This window comes from Geotrypetes seraphini, chromosome 7 (genome assembly GCF_902459505.1).
Source record: "Geotrypetes seraphini chromosome 7, aGeoSer1.1, whole genome shotgun sequence".
Classification (NCBI taxonomy): Eukaryota; Metazoa; Chordata; class Amphibia; order Gymnophiona; family Dermophiidae; genus Geotrypetes; species Geotrypetes seraphini.
In genome coordinates, this window is record NC_047090.1 from 54,796,547 (window position 1) to 54,816,458 (window position 19,912).

Here is a 19,912-nt window from a genome sequence, read left to right on the forward strand (position 1 = left end):
ATGCAAATTTGTAGAACTAGGAAGTTTCTGCTTTTTGAAGTTTGCTATCTAATAAGACAGACAAACACTGGGAGAATCATTGCTGCAATGATCAGATTAAGGCCTAGATTCACTAAGCCTACCGATCCTGTAATGATGATCGCAAAACCAGTTTTACTGGTTTTGCAATCGTTCCTGTTCCCCAACCCGATTCACTAAACTGCTGTCCTATCAATCTCCCATCCGATCCGAAACACTCATGCAAATGAGCTAAACCCCATACAAAATAGCCAAGCGATTGATTCACTAACAATTGCTTGGTTATTTTGAATCAGGTTTTACTGTCCTAAAACCTGACTGCTGCAGACCTGTTGTTAAACAGTTACTGACAGGTCTGCCTGTTTTTGGTTCATTTTTTTTTAATGGCACTATTTTGCGTGTATTACACACACAAAATAATTGGCCAATTTTTTAAAAAATGAACAACAACAAAAAAAGCCCCCCCCAACAAGTGCCCCTGCCCGCCCCGAAGAAAACGGCAGGTGCTCAGTCCCTCCTGCTCTGTAGGCCTCCTCTGAAGCAATGCGGGCCTTAGGCCCCGCCATAGTGCATCATTTGATGCACGGGGAGGGGCCTAAGGCCCTGATTGGCTCAGGTGCCTCAGGCCCATCCCAAGGGAGGAACCCAAGGCACCTGAGCCAATCAGGGCCTTAGGCCTAACCCTGTGCATCGGCCCACATTGCTGACAGGTGACTAGCGGAGCAGGAGGGACTAAGCACCCCTTCTGCTCCCAACTTAAAGGTAAGGGGAGGGGGATGGCAATAAGATGAGACCTGACCTGGGGGGGACTTATCAGAAATGATCCGAGGGGCCCAATGGCAGGAGGGAGTGGGCATCCCTCCTGCCATTTCAGCATGGGGGTGTTTTTGGGCGAGTGGGCGGAGGGAGGAGGGGCCAATGAGAGGGAATGGGCATCCCTTCTGCCATTTTGTGGGTCACCGGGGGGATGCGCACGTGTTTGTCGGGTGGTGGGGAGGGAACCGGTTTTTTGACAGGTCTGCCTGGATTTTTTTTTCTTTAATTTTTTTATGGGGCAGATATTTTGGGTGTGTAATACATGCAAAATATCTGTGCCATGGAAAAAAAAATGACTCCCCCAGGCAGACCTGTCAAAAACTGGCAGACCTGTTGATAACACAGTTACCGACAGGTATACAGCAGTCAGGTTTTAGGATTGTAAAACCCGATGCAAAATAGCCAAGAAAATGTTAGTGAATCAATCGCTTAGCTATTTTGCATGGGGTTTTACAAATTTGCATGGCTGGATCAGAAAATGGGCATTCGAGGGGAAAAACAGGCGGTGGGCCATTTTGTGAATCGGGGCAGTTAGCAGCGATCATCAAAGATCATTGACTTTAGTGAATCGGGGACTTAAACAGCTCTCAAATACTGTAAGGCAGGCAGGTCAGGAGGACCTAGCAGACAGAACTCTTCTGGCCAGGCAAGGACAAGGCACAGAGCAGGAATCCATGGATTGGCAATGCCCTGATTCTCTGAATGTTCCAGAGCTGGAAGTCCCAGAGGAATTCATGGATGTGGCAAAGGTTGATGTGCCCAGAAATGAGTCTTTGGAACAGATGGACGTGAGTTTGGCAATTACTTGTCAGTGATTTATTTTGCTCCTTTTGGACAATTTACTGAATAAGAAAGCTACTATTTTCCTCAAAAATAAGACCTACCCCAAAAATAAGTCCTAGCATTATTTTCGGGGTAGGTCTTAATACAAGCCCTACCCCAGAAAATAAGCAGCGCTTCCCCTGCCCCTCCCCACCTCCCCCCACTGCGCATTCCCTCTGCCGCGTACATCCTCCCACTGACCCTTCCATCTCTCCCCCGACAACAGCAAGACCAAAATACTTTGTAACTACGTTATGGAACTCCCTCCCTCAATTCTTACGGGATGAAATCCATTTAGCTAAATTCAAAACGAATCTCAAAACTTATTTATTCCAAGATGCTTTTAATAAATCTTAATCTTCTCTAACCACCTATTTTTACATCCCAGTTATTCTTCAGCATATTTCTTATACCAAGCTCCCCGTCCTTATGTTTTACCCTTCCTCCCTACCTCACTTTCTTTTATTTTATGTAACTTTTCCCTCCCTTTCTTTTTTTTTTACCTCACAGTCACGTTTGTCTGTACATGTCTAATATGTTCCGTTAATCTATTTCTAACACATCTATAACTAGTTCTTATTCCCTTATTTTAAAATTACGATTTTTTTTATTCTAATTGTTAACCGGTCAGATATTTGTTTTATGATCGGGATATCAAAAACCAATAAACTTGAAACTTGAAACTTAACAAACGGCAACATCGGTAGTAATCTAGACAGGCTGCTTTGTGGCCTTCTCTCGGGCGTTCCATGTGCTGCATTGCTGATGACATCATCAGTGATGTGGCAGAGGAACGCCCGGACAGGAGAAAGCCGTGAAGCAGCCTGTCTAAATTGCTGCCAACGTTGCCGTTTGTTACAAGGTATTTTGGTCTCACGGTTGGCGGGGGAGAAATGGAAGAGACAGCACGTGGCGGGGGGATGGGAGGGAGGGATAGAAGCTGCAAGGATTCTGCTGCACAAGGGATGGGAGGGATAGAAGCTGCAAGGGTTCTGCTGCACAAGGGATGGGAGGGAGGGATAGAAAGATACTGCACAAGGGGATGGGTTAGAGGGGAGGAAAGATGCTGCACATGTGGGGGAGTGAAAGGAAAGAGGAAGAATTGGGGTGAATGAGAGGGAGAGATGATCATTGTAAATGGAAAAAATAAGACCTACCCCGAAATTAAGACCTAGTGCCTTTTTTGGGCCCAAAATTAATATGACAGTGTCTTATTTTTGGGGATACACGGTAGTTACAAAGGAACTATTTTTGTGAAGTTTTGTTTGTTTGTTTGTTGCACTGCAGTGGGGGCTGGGCTGTAAGCAGTGCTGCAGTTGTGCACAGCACGGATTGCTTAGCTGTGCACCAGCTGGGACTGAACTGTGGTGAAAAGAAAGTTGGTGGTGGGGTTTCTTTTCCTTTCTGTTTGCCTTGTGACTGAGATGGCTTATGGCAACATTATTCATTAAGTGAATTCCAGAATTGTGGGGCAGGGTTCACTAAAGATCTTGGGTAGGATTTACTGAGGGTGGTTGTTGAAAGCTTTTGTTGAATGAAATGAACCCAGCAATTCTGCCTCCTAGTTCCCAGGAACTGAGGAGTTGCCTTAGCACATGTAGTAGGCAACTATAGTGAACTGTGATAAACTTGATGAGAAAAGGATAGAACTGTTTTGGGGAAGTTTTGAAACTATAAGGCCTGGTGAAGATAGGCACTGTGCTGACTGAAGTTCAGGTCCCTTTAAAGAGGTGGAATTTGTTTCACTTAATATGTTTAAAACTATATGAAGCCATCACCAGGACACTATAAGCTCAATAGTGAAGTCAGAGATACTTACCTGAAAGAAGTGCCTGGTTTTGTTACCGGAGTAAAAGCCAGAAAATTGTGTTTTTTTTCTCACTCACTGATGGACTGTTCAAAACTTGTTAGCAGTCAGTGAAGGAAGCCTCTGATGTTTTTTATTTTTGCCTGAACTGAAATTAAAAGGAATGTAATGTTCTGAAGGTCTTTTTGGTTTTTCCTTCTCTAACTTGAGCCAGAGGATACTGTACTGGCTATATTGTAGGGTCTTCCCCGTCTAGGAGTCACGCCAGGATCCGTACTGCCACCTGCCGGCTGTCCCCGCAGTCTTCTTGTGGCCCTAGCAGGTGACAGATATTAGGAAACATGCTGAAGTTAGCATTTAAAGTGCAAAGCTATGCTACCCCAGGTACACTGAAACATAAGGGAACATTGGGTGGGTATAGGGTCACCTGTTTACTATGAGTGCGGCAGTTCCTCACCTAGCCCTAGCTTGAGAAAAGGGTCAGTGTGGTAAAAATATTTCAGTGCTGCAAAGAAAGCCTGGTTCCTGAAGTTCTACAGCGCCTGCCAAGAAAATGTAAAGCAGGTGGCTGACTGTTTATGCTGGCTGGCAGACCAGCAGAGCCTGGTGCCCATAGAGGTGGCTGCAAGGACTTTACTGAGTGGTAGCTACGTTGTGCACTGCTTAAAAGTGGTTTAACATAATTGGGATTATAGTAATGAACTATTGTTGATATGTTTCAATGGAAAACTGCATGTTTGAAGAGGACTGTATTTGGAGGCTAATAAGCTGTTGCTTTGGAATTCTCTGACTGAAGGAAATACAAAGAGAATAAAAGTTGGGGTTTTTTTTTGCTGTTGCTCAGGACTGATATACGACTAAGATAAATAATATGTTGCAGATATTCGCTTAACTCCAGTGGCAGGGGTCCGGTCATATCATACCTGACGGACATGGGACCCCGCCACACTGTATTTGTAACTATGACCTAACTGTATTGCTCTACCTGTACTAGCAACTCTATTGAATGTTCGATTCAAACTGTCCATTGTAATTTCCTGGGTAATTGACCAAATCTCTTGCAATGTGGTCTGACCTTGAATTGAATAGGTAAAGGCGGAATCGAAAACCTGATTAACATCATATCTTTTAATGAGAAGAATCATTTGATTGTAAAGCACACTATTCTTCAGGCTATATTCATCCATAAGAATTTTTGTTGGTAAAGTGTGTAATACAATCTTTCTGGTCAACTAGTCACTTTTCACTCATTAATTGCCATTTTTATTTCACAGTTACTTGTCACCATTGTTCACCACTATTCACATTCATACTTTCACCTACACTACTTTTTGAGATTCTGCACACACATACATGTTTTGGATTCATTATATCACACACAGTGGTCATAAATACAGAGATAGAATGACTACTGTGTGTGATATGATTCATTCCACCTCAGTATTTATGACATATTTTAGATCTGACATAATTGATTGCATAACACATGGGGGAAGCCACTGCTTGCCCTGGATCGGTGGCACAGAATGCTGCTGCTACAGTGTTTTCCTGAAAATAAGCCCTAACCCGAAAATAAGCCCTAGCATGATTTTCGGGGTAGGTCTTAATATATGCCCTACCCCTGAAAATAAGCCCTAGTTGCCAGCAGCAGCGCTTCCCCCCGCCTCCCCTTCCATCTCTCCCTCCCATCCGAACCCCGACCGCGAGACCGAAATACCTGGAAACAAATGGCAGTGCCAGCAGCACAAGCTGCATCATGGCTTGCCCTTCTCATGCCCGGCCGTTCTGTGCTGGGTTGCTGATGACATCATCAGTGATGCGGCAGAGGAATGCTCGGACATGAGAAGGGCAGGCTGCAATGCAGCCTGTGCTGCCGTTTGTTTCCACATATTGCGGCTCGCGGTTGGGATTCGAATGGGAGAGAGCGATGAAAGGGTCAGCAGGGGTGTGTGCGGGGTGCGCAGCGGCGGCGGCGCCCGAGGGGATGGGAGGGATAGAAAGATACTGCACAAGGGGATGGGTGAGAGGGGAGGAAAGATGAGGCATATGTGGAGGAGAGAAAGGAAATAGGAAGAATTGGGGTGGAGGAGAGGAAGGGAGATATGATTATTGTACCCCAAAAATAAGATCTAGTGCCTTTTTTGGGCCCAAAATTAATATAAGACAGTGTCTTATTTTGGGGGAAACACAATAGTTGGGTTTTTGCTAGGTACTTGTGACTTGGATTGGCCTCCATGAAGATGGGATACTGGGCTAGATGCACCATTGGTCTGACCAGTAAGGCTATTCTTATGTTCTTATCATTCCACCTCTGTATTTATGAGACATTTTAGATCTGACATAATTGATTGCATAACATATGCTACTATATATATGTTTGGTTTTATTTATTTGTAGATCCCTACTTCTGGGGCTGTTTGCTGAAACATAACTCTTGTTGGGTCAATAAAGATTTGTCTCCATTCATTGAGGCCCTTTGTGCTTTTCTGATATTCAACTGTTTGGTATACTTTCACCCTCTCTGTGTTTGGGGAAAAATATTTCAATAAGTTTGGTAAAAAAAAAAAAAAGAAATATTCCACTTACTCAAGAAGAATAGTCAATTATACTTTAATTAAGAATTTATTGGCAATTTAAGAGCCATTATAGAAAAATGAATTATAATATCTATAAAACAAGCTTATGAGTTGTTAAATTGGGGGGAAAACCCCCCAAACCATTACAAAGCTATTCAAGTTAGTATTTTATCAATAAGATACTTTGAAAACACCACACTATAGGGCTTAAACATTCCAAAGTGCTTCAGTAGGCCATACTTCCATCATTCAAATGCAAAGAGCAGAACTGACCCAAATGTTTTGTACAAATGATCATGCCTTGAGAATATTTACTAGGACCAGCCACTGGTTTGCATCAGCATTATTTGGATAACCTAATCTAATCTAATCTAAATCTAGGATTTATATACTGAATCATCCCTGAGAAACAAGGCTCGACTCGGATAACAATAGTTGTAGTTAAAGATAGAATTGACATCATGGAAACTTGTCTAAAACGCTGAACAAAGCACTTTTCTGAATTTTTCAGAAAACTTGAGGAGATAAACAGGATCTTGTTTGAGATGGTAGATGATTCCAAATTTCTAATAATAGGTAAGGGAAGGAATGAACAATCGATCTAGTGCCTTTTACAGTGGGAAAAGAGAGTTAAAATATATGGATATTTCTACTTCTTGAAGATCTCAAAGAATTTAAAGCTAGAGGAATCACTGAATCAGAGATACCATGTAAGATTTTAGAAACTATGCAGGCACATTTACACTGAACTCTCAATTGAAAAGGAAGCCAATGTAAACTCCTTAATAGAGGTGATACATGATCATACTTCGTTTTACCAAAAAATGAATCTTGCTACAGTATTTTGAATTAGCTGGAGCCTTTTTTTTCCATTTACTTTACTCAAACCCACATAAATGGAATTACAATGGTCCAATTGTGCCAAACTGATGGATTGGATCATAATTGAAAAATGATGTTGATAAAACAGGTGATGGACACTTCAGTGTATGCAGAATGAATAAACATTTCTTGATCAGATGATTTACCTAACAATGGAAAGTGGGGAGGAGTCTAAAAAGATTCCCAACACTCTAGAGCAGGGACCTCAAAGTCCCTCCTTGAGGGTCGCAATACAGTCGGGTTTTCAGGATTTCCCCCAATGAATATGCATTGAAAGCAGTGCATGCACATAGATCTCATGCATATTCATTAGGGAAATCCTACAAACCCGACTGGATTGCGGCCCTCAAGGAGGGACTTTGAGACCCCTGCCCTAGAGGAAAGCTCAATTGGTAGAACATTACCAGAATTGAGGGTAATTGAACTCGGAAGATTTGCTGTTTCTGGACTGAACCAGAGTAGTCTTGTTTTCATTGTATTCAATTTAATTTGAACTAAAGATGACCATGACTATAATTTGGATAAGCAAGAATTTATGTTGGCTGTAAGATTACTCAAATTAGGGTCAACTTCAAGCAAGGTAAAAATATCATCCACATAGGTGAATAATGATTCGATAGAACTTATTTTATAAGATTTTAATGAAGTCATATAAATGTTAAAAAGGATAGGAGATAACTGTGAATCCTGGGGACCATGCAGATGATGTTGTCCCTCTAAAGTTCACTAAATAAGACTGCAATGAAAGAAATCCCTTAAACAAGGTCTAAACTTTACCCTCCGTGCCTATATCTAAAAGCAATTTAACTAGAACATGATGATTTACTATGTCAAAGACTGCTGAAAGATCAAATTGTAATAGTATGGTGTAGCAATTCTAGGATAATAAGCTTTGGATATTGGAAATCAGTGATAGTAATAAGGTTTCTGTGCTAAAGTTAGAATGGAACCCATGTTGAAAAGGCAACAAAATCATAATGGTTAACCAGGAAACAGCTTGATTGGAAATTTCTTGGAAGATGTAATACGATGGAAACGGGTCCAAAGGACATTAACTTCATTCTAGTCTGTTGCATAACATTCTAACCTGTAATTCGGTAGCCGGTACTAATTCTCTCCAGTATCTATCTACTGGGATACCAGCTGTTATTTCTAAATTAAATGGTATATCCTTCTGATCCCGGTTAAGAATGGGGGCTCTTATAGTTTTAATCTTATCATCAAAGAACTTTGCAAGTTCACCTGCATTTGGTACCCTATTCTCATGACTTGTCTTCATTAGTAGTAGTGAGGGATCGCCAAAATTTAAATAAAGATTTACTCTGGTCTTTAGATTTACCAAGCCTATATCCATAATATAATTTCCGAGCTTTTTTAAATTCCGATTTATATGCTGTGATTTTTATCCATCAATTCAGTTTGTTCACTTCTGTTTTACGTTTTTTTTCACTTTTGTAATAATTTCCTACAGTCACGCTTAAGCTTACGATAGCTAGCAGTATACCAAGGGGCCTGATTTGGACTTTGAAGGAGACATGAGGAGGGGCATAATCGAAAGGGATGTCTAAGTCCGTTTTCGTCTAAGTCACAAGTTGTCCAAAGTAAAAAACAGCCTAGGACACATTTTCAAAAAATACATCCAAAATTTTTTTGTTTCGAAAATCGTCTAACTATACGTCCTGCCGATCTGAATGTCCAAGTCACTAAATTGTCCATCTTTATACCACATTTTCGTCTATCTTTTCGTCCAAGTCATAAACGTCTAGAACAAGCCCTGCTGGACATGGGAGGGGTCTGCAAAGTGATGGACTGAACACCTAGACATGCCACCTAAATAGTGAGCTACCTTACAGGGCACTGCTGTGCCATGTCTTCATCTCACTACAGCTCCCTTATAGGTCATGGTGAGCTCCCCAAACCACCTCCACAAATTCCCTAGACCCACTTATCTAAAACCCCTTATGTCTGCAGGAGCCACTTATATGCCAGTAAAAAAGTGTTTTGGGGGTGTATAGGAGAGTGCACATGTTTAAGTATCAATGCAGTGATTACAGGGTCTTATGGGCATGGGTCCTCCTCTCCATGAGTCCCTAACCCACTCTCAAGACGGCTTAAGCCGCCTCTGTGCTGGACGACTAGGCTTTCCTATGCCAGGCAGCCAGGTGATGATGATCTGGAGGTTGAATTTTAAAGGTGTGATTAATATTTTTAAGGGGGTAGGGGGGTCGGTGATCACTGGGGTAGTGTGTGGGGGTCTGTTTTATGTGTTTGTGGTGCTTATCTGGTGACTTTAGGTGGGTTTTTGTAACTTAGACCATGTTTTACATAGTCTAAGTCACAACGTCCAAGTTCCGTTGATCCTGGGCTGTATAACTTTCGGTTATACATGCTGTACGACTAAGTCTAAGCTGGCCCATGTCCTGTCCAACTCCCGCCCTCAACACTCCTCCTGAAATGCCCCATTTAGCTTTGGTCGTTCAGCTGTACTTTGAAGGCCTAGGTCGTTTAGAAATACGTCCAAAACCCGTTTTTATTATCGGCACTTGGACGTATTTGGGAAATGTTTGTCCAAGTGCCGACTTAGGCCAGTTTTTGGGACGTTTTTCTCTTTCGATTATAAGCCTCATAGTTAAACATTTTTGTTGATTCCTTCATCCACAAATTCAATATGCCATCAGTTTCATGCTCTGTTGGGGAGTCTGGGAGGATCAAAGCTCCTCAACATTAACTTTTTCCCTGATGTTTAACAACTTTCCTTTTGGGCTTTTATGTATTTTGGACATAAAGGCCCAAAACGGCAGTTAAAATCTTTACTGACCATCCCAGCACTCTCTGGATAGTGTTGAGGTGGTATAGGAGAACAGGCAGAGCTAGAAATTATCTAGGAACTACCAATATTCAGCACTAGGATTCAGACAGCAAAATAGCTGGTTCACTAACAAAATACATGTAGATATCCTAACTTGATGAGATAGTTATCTGGGTGCCAGCACTGAGCATCGGTGGTATCCAGATAATGTTTGGCAGCCGCTTTAGAGTTTAGACACTCTAGTCTGTGTTTGAAAACAATGTAAAGCATAGTTTAAAAACTGAAGAATTTTTTTTTTTTTTCTTAGATGACCATTCAGTAGGTTTTTTGAATGGTTACAGCATTGCTCATAAACTTGAGACTGGCATTTCCACATTATTCTTTCATGATACTAAATTTATAACATCTTTACTTCTGAGGTAATAAATTGGCGGCTTAGAGAATCTCCCTCATGGCTGTGCCAATGCCCTGCTAGGTCTATCAGTATGGTGCTTGCTTCTTCAGCTGCCCTGTGACTAGGACAGAATTAAAGTGTAGGCTAAGTAGGCACGTGCCTCATGCCCAAAGAGATCAGGGGGGCCTGGAATGCTACTTGCTCCGACGATGTCAGTGTACCTGCTTCCGGACCCAGGTCCAGATGTCTCCTTCCTTCTTCATTATTCAGTGCAGCCGAACTCGCAGTATTCAAAAGGCCCCCTGCAGTGGTTCCTACATGCTGACCACAGCTGACCCAGAAGCTTTTCTCTGATGCTGAGATTTTGTAGGGTAACACAGCACTATGTACTTCCTAGAAAACCCAAAACACCCTTTTGTGTTATGCTATGAGATATATTGAGGAACCTTTTGAAAAAATTTAAGCAGGGTAAAATACTGTTCAACCTATTCATGAACTCTCTCGGCACCATTACTTTTGTGAACAATGAATGCATAGATGACATTCTCCTTCTCGTTCCCATTACAGATGACTGACTAGATGCATTAAAAAAAAAAAAATCGATAACATCAACATGATACAATAATGGGCCAAAATTAACAAACTCAAATTGAATGCAATCAAACCCAAAATCCTCTGGTTCTGCACCCCCCTGCAAACAGCTCCCATTAGCATTGTGCTGCCATCAGAAGTTAAAATAGATATTGATGAATCCTCCAAAGAACTGGGTGTTATTTTATTTATTTATTTAATTTTAGGTATTTATATATCGCCTATCAAGGTTATCTAAACGGTTTACAATCAGGTACTCAAGCATTTTCCCTATCTGTCCTGGCAAGCTCACAATCTATCTAAGGTACTCCACCTTATCACTTGAACCACAAATCTCAAACCTCTGGAAAATAAACCTTCTCCATGAAACAGCCAAGACTCATAAAACCATAGTTCCACAAAAGACACTTTGCCATGCTAGTACAAATGCTAATTTTGTCACAGTTTGACTACTGAAACTCCATGTATGCGGGCATCAACACAACACTGACCCACAAAATAAAACTAATCCAAAAAACACAATTAGATTTATTTTTAAGCTAAAAAAAATATGACCCAATCTCTGCATATCTCAAACAGTTACACTGGCTACCTGTTACTACTCAATAAACCTCAAAATCTCGTGTATAATCTTCCACATCCTACATAGAGATTCACTTCCTCATGGTCCTCTCTGACCAGAAAGCTCCTGTTGAACTTCCCCACAACAAAAGGCCTCAGATACTGAGGAAAGGGACCCTGCGCTGCACCTCCATGAATTTTATGATCCAGATTGCCCTTGCCCTACCCCTATAATCAGTACTAAAGCTAAGACAGTGCAGAGAAGAAAAGAGAAGCACAATAATGCTGTCCTCTTTAAGTCTGTCCCTTTAAGAAACCAGAGGGAAGTGCCCTGGCTGGGAGGAGAGGGGCCCTTTAAGAATTCACCTGGTATAATCAGGGGTGAGGGGTGAGCAAGAGCAGATCCTTTTTCCTCAGCCAGGCAGGGGGGGGGTGGAGCCTGGTGTGAACACAGGTTGAACAGCAGTGAGGTGGTCACCAGAGCAAAGGAACTGATTGAGGATTTTCCTATAGAGGAAGAGAATTTGGACCGCTGAAGCCAGAGTATTCCTGACCTAATTGAAAAATTGGTTAGAATGCAGTCATAATAAAGGGGGAGAGCATTTATTCAGAAAGATTGTTCTGTAGGTTGTTTTTTTCCTGCTTGCCTTTTATGTTTGGCCATTCAACCTTAAGGAATGTGAAGAAGTGTGCATATGAGACACTGGAATTTACAAGGGCAGAGGTCACACCTATTTTAGCTCTTCAGGACAGGATCCTACGCTGGTTACTAAGGGCCAAATTCTATAAACGGGGTCCCGATTATAGGCAGCCAACTGCTGCCTAACCAGCTATGTTTTTATAAATAAACCTCCTGAGGCAGGCTGCCTAAATTGTAGGCACCTCCGGGAGCCTAGGGAGGTGCGTAGGCCCGCCTAACTTTGCCTAAGGCTAAGCATGTGTGTGACTTGGCCGGGAAGTAGCTTTAGGCGGGACTAGGTGGCCCTATGTGCCTCCCTAGGCTCGCAATAGACACCTACAATGTAGGCCAGCAAAATATAAGCAGACGCGGCCACTGACCTTTTCGCAGCAAGGGATCTCCCTGCTGCAATAAGTTTAGTGGCTGCAGTCGCAGCCACCCATCTCCATGAACATCACCAGCAGGAGGGATGTCCAGTCCCTCCTGTCAGAACCCCCTACCCTCCCCAAACATCACTGGCAACTGCCAGAACCCCCCCTGAACATCGCCGGCAGGAAGGACGCCCAGTACCTCCTGCCAGACCTTCCCCCCCAAAATTGCTGGCAACTGCCAGAAACCACCCATACATCGCCGGCAGGTGGGTTACCCATTCCCTCCTGCTGGAAACCCCCCCATTGATGGCAGGAGGGATGCTCAGTCCCTCCTGCTGAACCCCCCACCCCCCAAACATTGCAGGTATCCCTTGTTGGATATCCCCAGTCCCCCCGGAACCTCCACTTAAAATGTTGGCCAGCCAGAGGCATCTGCTGCACTGGTTGCCAGTGGAGGCACGAATAATATTCAAGTTTTCTTGCATATGTTTCAAGCTGGTTTGGGGACTAGCTCCTACCTACCTGCTATCTCATTTCGTACTATACAATCCCACAAGAATAACCAGAAACTGCAATCTATTTGCATATCCAAGCATTACTGGCTGTAAATACAAATCCTTTCTGGATAGGACTCTTATGTACCAAGCAAGCAAACAGTAATCTTGGTTAGACAACTACATTAATGGAGCTAGACTGACCTACAGCGCCTTTAGGAAAGAAATAAAAACTGCATTGTTTGATAGATTTATCTCCTAAACAGAAGTTACACTAAATCTAAATCTATTACTTCTAACATGTCCACTCTTGCGTATAATGTATTTTAATAATCTGCATATTGTAATTCGCTGATTGTCCAGCTCTCTTCGGTGTGAACCGCCTAGAAGTCCTTCGATTATGGCAATATAGAAGAATAAAGTTATTATTATTATTATCCTTCCTTCATCCAGCCAGCTGGCCACCTTCTCATGAATGATGGGCCTGCCCCTTCCTGGTGCATTGTGGGATACACCAGGGAGGAGTCTTACGCCCTGATTGGCCCAGGCATTTAAGGCCCCTCCTGTAGGAGGGACCTTAGGCACCTGGGCCAATTGGAATCTTAGGCTCAATTTGCAGTGCATTCTGGGATGCACTGGGAGTGGCCTAAGATTCTGATTGGCTAGATCCCTTAGGCAACCCCCCAATGGAAGTGGCCAATCAGAATCTTAAGTTTGAAATTAAAAGTCATCATATGACAATAGAATTTTTAGATCTGATGATTTTTAAATATGATCATAAATTATGTACCACTCTGTATCGGAAGCCTATCGAGCGAAATACTTTACTGTGTTTTCATCCTTTTCATTTAAAGTACAATCTCCCGGTGAGCAAATTTTAAGGCTCCGGCATATCTGTACTTTTGTTCAAGACTTTAAAGATCAATCCAAGATTTTAGAGAATAGATTTTTATCCCGAGGATATCCTAAAGGGGCTGTTAGGAAAGCATACCCGAGGGCATATTATGCTCAAATAGATCTGCCCTTACAGTATCAGAATGAAGAGGAGAGTGATAGATTAGTTTGTGTGATTCCTTTTTTCACTCTGTCGTCTGGATTTATTTCTATTATCAGAAGACACTGGCATGTAGTTCAGTTGCATCCAGTATTCCATGAGCCCCCTATTTTTGCATATAAAAGATCTAAGAACTTGGGTGAAATGCTTCGGCATGTTAAACTGGAGAGTAATAGTTTTAGCGATCAGCAAAACAGGCATAGTTGTTGCGGAAATTGCCAATGGTGTGAACTCAGTATTCAAAGATCCAGCTGGCAGGACCCCTGTACGGGGAGAAGGATAATATCTAAAACTAATACTGACTGTAATAGTAGCCATGTAGTGTATGTGCTGGTATGTCCTTGCAATCTGGTATACATAGGGAGAAGTAGCAGGCAGATTAAGGTTCACCTGACGGAACACAAATCTAGGATTGTAATTAAGTCTGAACAAGCTCCTATAGTGACACACTGGTTGGAAAAGAGTCACAGTACAACCGATCTTAGATGGCATGTGATTGATCAGGTTATAGTAGGGTGGAGACATAGAAAGATTTCTGAATTACTGCGTGCAGAAATGGATTTTTTAATTAAATGCAGTGAGCCCTATGGGGCTGAATGCTGAGATAGAGTGGATGACGTTGTTGTGAAAGTGGGAGGGATTTGTATGGAGAGTTCTAAGAACATAAGAATTGCCACTGCTGAGTCAGACCAGTGGTCCATCATGCCCAGCAGTCCGCTCACGCGGCGGCCCTCTGGTCTAAGACCAGCACCCTAACTGAGACTAGCCCTACCAGCACATGTTCTTGTTCAACAGAAACTTGTCTAACTTTGTCTTGAATCCTTGGAGGGTGTTTTCCCCTCTGGAAAGGGCGTTCCAGTTTTCTACCACTCTCTGGGTGAAGAAGAACTTCCTTACGTTTGTACGGAATCTATCCCCTTTCAACTTTAGAGAGTGCCCTCTCATTCTCCCTACCTGTGAACAACCTGTCCTTATCTACTAAGTCTATCCCCTTCAGTACCTTGAATGTTTCGATCATGTCCCCTCTAAATCTCCTCTGTTCGAGAGAGAAGAGGCCCAGTTTCTCTAATCTTTCGCTGTACGGCAGCTCCTCCAGCCCCTTAACCATCTTAGTCGCTCTTCTCTGGACCCTTTTGAGTAGTACCGAGTCCTTCTTCAGGTACGGTGACCAGTGCTGGACGCAGTACTCCAGGTGAGGGCGTACCATGGCCCGGTACAGCGGCATGATAACCTTCTCTGATCTGTTCATGATCCCCCTCTTTATCATTCCTAGCATTCTGTTTGCCCTTTTTGCTGCCGCTGCACATTGTGTGGACAGCTTCATCGACTTGTCGATCAGAACTCCCAAGTCTCTTTCCTGGGAGGTCTCTCCAAGTACCGCCCCGGACATCCTGTATTTGTGCATGAGATTTTTGTTACCGACATGCATCACTTTACACTTATCCACGTTGAACCTCATCTGCCATGTCGATGCCCATTCCTCGAGCTTGATTATGTCACATTGCAGATCTTCGCAATCCCCCTGCTTCTTTACTACTCTGAATAACTTCGTATCATCCGCAAATTTAATCACCTCGCTCGTCATACCTATGTCCAGATCATTTATAAAGATGTTTAAGAGCACGGGTACAAGCACCGAGCCCTGCGGCACCCCACTGGTGACACTCTTCCAGTCCGAATATTATCCATTTACCCCCACTCTCTGTTTCCTATGCTCCAGCCAGTTTTTAATCCACATGAGTATTTTACCCTCAATTCCATGGCTTGCAATTTTCCGAAGTAGTCGTTCATGCAGAACCTTGTCGAACGCCTTCTGAAAATCCAGATATACAATGTCGACTGGATCGCCCTTGTCTATCTGTCTGTTTACTCCCTCAAAGAAGTGCAGCAAGTTCGTCAAACACGATCTGCCTTTGCTAAAACCGTGCTGACTGGTCCTCATCAGCCCGTTTCCGTCAAGGTGATTAATGATGCTGTCCTTTATCAGTGACTCTACAATCTTTCCCGGTACAGAGATCTGACTTACCGGTCTGTAGTTCCCCGGATCTCCCCTCGAACATTTCTTGAATATAGGTGTAACATTCGCTACCTTCCAGTCTTCCGGAATCTTTCCCGATTTGATCGACAGATTGGCTATTAGTTGAAGCAGTTCAGCTATGGTCCCTTTCAGTTCCTTGATGACCCTCGGATGGATGCCATCCTGTCCCGGGGATTTATCGCTCTTAGGCCTATCAATCTGCCTACATACCTCCTCTAGACTGACCATCAATCCTGTCAGCTTTCCGTCTTCATTTCCAGCATATAGCCTGATGGGTTCCGGTATGCTGTGTACATCTTCTTCGGTAAATACAGATGCAAAAAATGTGTTCAGTTTGTCAGCGATTGCTTTGTCCTCCTTTACTGCTTCCTTTATTCCACGGTCCCACCACTTCCTTTGCGGGTCGTTTCCCCTTAATATATCGAAAGAACGGCTTGAAGTTCTTCGCCTCCTTGGCTATTTTTTCCTCATAGTCTCTTTTGGCCCCTTTTACCGCCTTATGGCACCTGCATTGATGTTGTTTGTGCTTGTTCCAGTTTTCATCCGTTTTTGACCTTTTCCATTCCTTAAATGAAGTTTTCTTGTCTCTGATCGCTTCCTTCACCTCTACAGTGAGCCACGCCGGTTCTTTGTTCTTTTTCCTCTTGGATCCCTTGTTGATACGTGGTATATATATATTTTGCGTCTCGGTGACTGTGTCTTTAAAAAGGGACCAAGCTTGCTCTAGCGTTTTTACAGTGCTTATTCTCTTCTTAATCTTCTTCCTTACCATGAGTCTCATCCCTTCGTAATTCCCTTTTCGGAAGTTCAGTGCCGTGGCTGTCGTTTTGGACCGATGTTTCTCCCCTGCATCCAGATCAAAGCGGATCATATTGTGATCACTGCTTCCCAGCATCCCTTCTACTTCTACATCTTGTGCTGGTCCTCGCAGGCCATTTAGAATTAAGTCCATAATTGCATTTCCTCTAGTATTTTCCTTGACAAGTTGTTCCAGGAAGCAATCGCCTACAGCATCCAAGAACTTGGTCTCTCTAATGCAGCCGGAGATGCCTAGGTTCCAGTCTATTCCCAGATAGTTGAAATCACCCATGATAACTGTGTTGCCTCCCTTGCAGTTGCATTTAATCTCGTCTGTCATTTCTCCATCAATTTCTTTGGACTGCCCTGGGGGTCGGTAGTAGATGCCGATCTTCGTTTCCAGGCCATTTGTTCCTGGAATTTTGACCCATAGAGACTCTAACTTATCCGTCAGTTGTGGCGTGTTCTCTCCAGCAGATTCAATTTTCTCTTTGACGTATATGGCAATGCCCCCACCTTTTTGAGCCACTCTGTCTCTGCGGTATAGTTTGTATCCCGGTAGCACAGTGTCCCAGACGTTTTCCTCAGTCCATGTTTCCGTGATGCCTATGATGTCAACGTTATCTTTTTGTGCTATGGCTTCTAATTCACCCATCTTATTTGTAAGGCTCCTTGCGTTTGTGTACATACACTTGAGTTTGCAGCTTTTTCCTTTCTTGCATTTCCTTCCCTCTTGTGTCCTTTTCGATCTCTCTTGCCTGTAATCCGGTGAGTCTTTCCCTCTATCTTCTTGCACGGTATCCTCTGGGTATACTGCTTCCCGAACCATCGACTCTCTCTCTCTGTCGACTGTCGGCTTTTTCCTTCTTCCTAGTTTAAAAACTTGTCCACTTCTCTCTTGATGTTGCTTGCAAGTAGCCTCATTCCGTCTCTGCTGAGGTGGAGTCCATCCTTCCTGTAGAGCTTGCTCTTCCCCCAGAACGTTGTCCAATTGCGCACGAAGTGGAATCCTTCTTCCTCCCACCAGCGCCGCATCCACGCGTTGACTGCTTGCAGCTCCATCTGCCTCTTCTCATCTGCCCTGGATGAATGAGAGCTGAATTTAACTGAATTTAACTGCTGTATTAAGATGTCGCCGCCATATTAGAACAGCATGGAGAGTTTGGTGGTCTGATCTAAATGGTGAGAATAATTTAAATAAATATATGTATATATTTTGATGCATGTTTGCTGGTTAATTTAATTTTGTTAATCAGTTTCTAATGGCGCTTCATATTTATTATAGGGGACTTTCTTTGAAACAGCTTCTAGCGAAACACAAATTCTCGTCGGAGTCCCTCCCTGCTGCTAACTAAGATAAGTGCCACTGGCATATTATTAATCTTATAAGATGCAGGATTAAGATTTAAAATAGACCGATGAGGAGGCTTGCTACTATTAACTTGAATTTTACATGAAATAGAGAATTCAAGGTCTTTTGAAGAAAGGAAGGTTTTGAATACATCCTTAATCTATAAGTGTATGATGAAGTTTATTAATTGAAGCATGTCATAAGAAGAGTAAAGCTGTAAAATAGAATTGAATACCATGAGTTATGATGAGTGTTGCATTATTTGGTGAATCAAGTTAATAGCTTCACTCGAGAATATCTGTTGATATAGAATAGGCTAAATATATGGTGCACATGAGGCTTGTACATGCTTACCTGTAAAATATGCACTATATAAGATACAGGAGAAACAAACAAAACTGCAGACTGTGTACAAGATGCAGGCAAAAATTTATTGTACCAAAATTAAAATGCAAATAAGTAAAATAAAACCCTTTTACCAATCAAGGGACCCGACACGGTCCGTGTTTCGGACAAACCTTCATCAAGGGTCCATGGTGAAAAAGGTTGGGACATACCATAAAAAATGAAGATAAGTAACAAAGTGCCTGTATATTGTGTTCGCCGAGGATTGCTGCAAAAAGTAAAGCTTCCTTGAGACACTTTACTTTTTGCAGCAATGCTCGGCCCCTCAGCCTCAAATTATACCCTCTGGTTTTACCATTTTTCTTTCTCTGGAAAATATTTTGTTCTACATTAATACCTTTCAAGTACTTGAATGTCTGAATCATATCTCCCCTCTCCCTCCTTTCCTCTAGAGCAGGGGTCTCAAAGTCCCTCCTTGAGGGCCACAATCGTCGGGTTTTCAGGATTTCCCCAATGAATATATATGAGATGTATGTGCATGCACTGCTTTCAATGCATATTCATTGGGGAAATCCTGAAAACCCAACTGGATTGCGGCCCTCAAGGAGGGACTGAGATCCCTGCTCTAGGGTATACATACGCCACTTCCACCTTCTTGTTTAAACGCCTAGAAATATATTGTCTAAATTTCTCCACAATGATTCTTTTTCCTGCTGTAGTAATATGTAGCCCATCAGTACAATATAGTTTCTTGTCCTTCTATGTATTTCCCCATCCTCCTATGTATCTAAAGCCTTCTTGATGACACCAGGCTTTCAGTTACCTATTGAAGTCCTCTGTGTTTTTAACAAAAGGTTTTAAGCCCTCCGCTAGCTCCTGAAAGGCTTTCTGAGCTGCAAGTGGGGAGTTGTTGGCCAGGTCATTTGTTCCCAAATGGATAACAACATCAGCTTTAGAATTCTTAGTTTCTTCCTTAATTATAGACAATATTTGTTGGGTACTCCTAGTAGCCGAGGATCCTGGGAGATACTTTACTATTTTAGACTCCTTGACTTGTGTTTCAATGTTAATGCCTCTGATGATGGAATCCCCTAAAGGCAATAATTTATTGGATTGAGCTTTCTTACTCTTTGTGAGTTTTTTTCTTCATAAGTTACCTTCACTGGTTCCAGTTCCATTTCAGTTCTTTCTTGAGTACTGCAATGCTCTAATGGAGCAAAAGAATTCTGTAGGTGCAACTGTGAGGGTGGATGTTTTAGTCACATGTTGCAGTTTGCCTGACCCTACTATGATGCATTTATTCCTTGATTACATTTCTCTTTGAGGCAGTGTTTGTAATTTGGTATGATTCTGTGGAGTGAGGGAAGTTGCTTTGATTGCATTCAATTCCTGCTTGATATTACAGAGCTCTTCCTTAATACTAGAAAGCTGAAGACAGTTGGTATGATTCTGTGGAGTGAGGGAAGCTGCTTTGATTGCATCCAATTCCTGTGTTAGGTAGTTAGA

The 19,912-nt window shown here is 42.6% G+C and overlaps 1 protein-coding gene across 1 annotated transcript in view; it reads right to left on the reverse strand.

Moving 5' to 3' along the window:
- Nucleotides 1-19,912, reverse strand: part of BICD1 (BICD cargo adaptor 1) — a 279,852-nt gene that overhangs the window by 27,469 nt on the left and 232,471 nt on the right. The window lies entirely within an intron of this gene.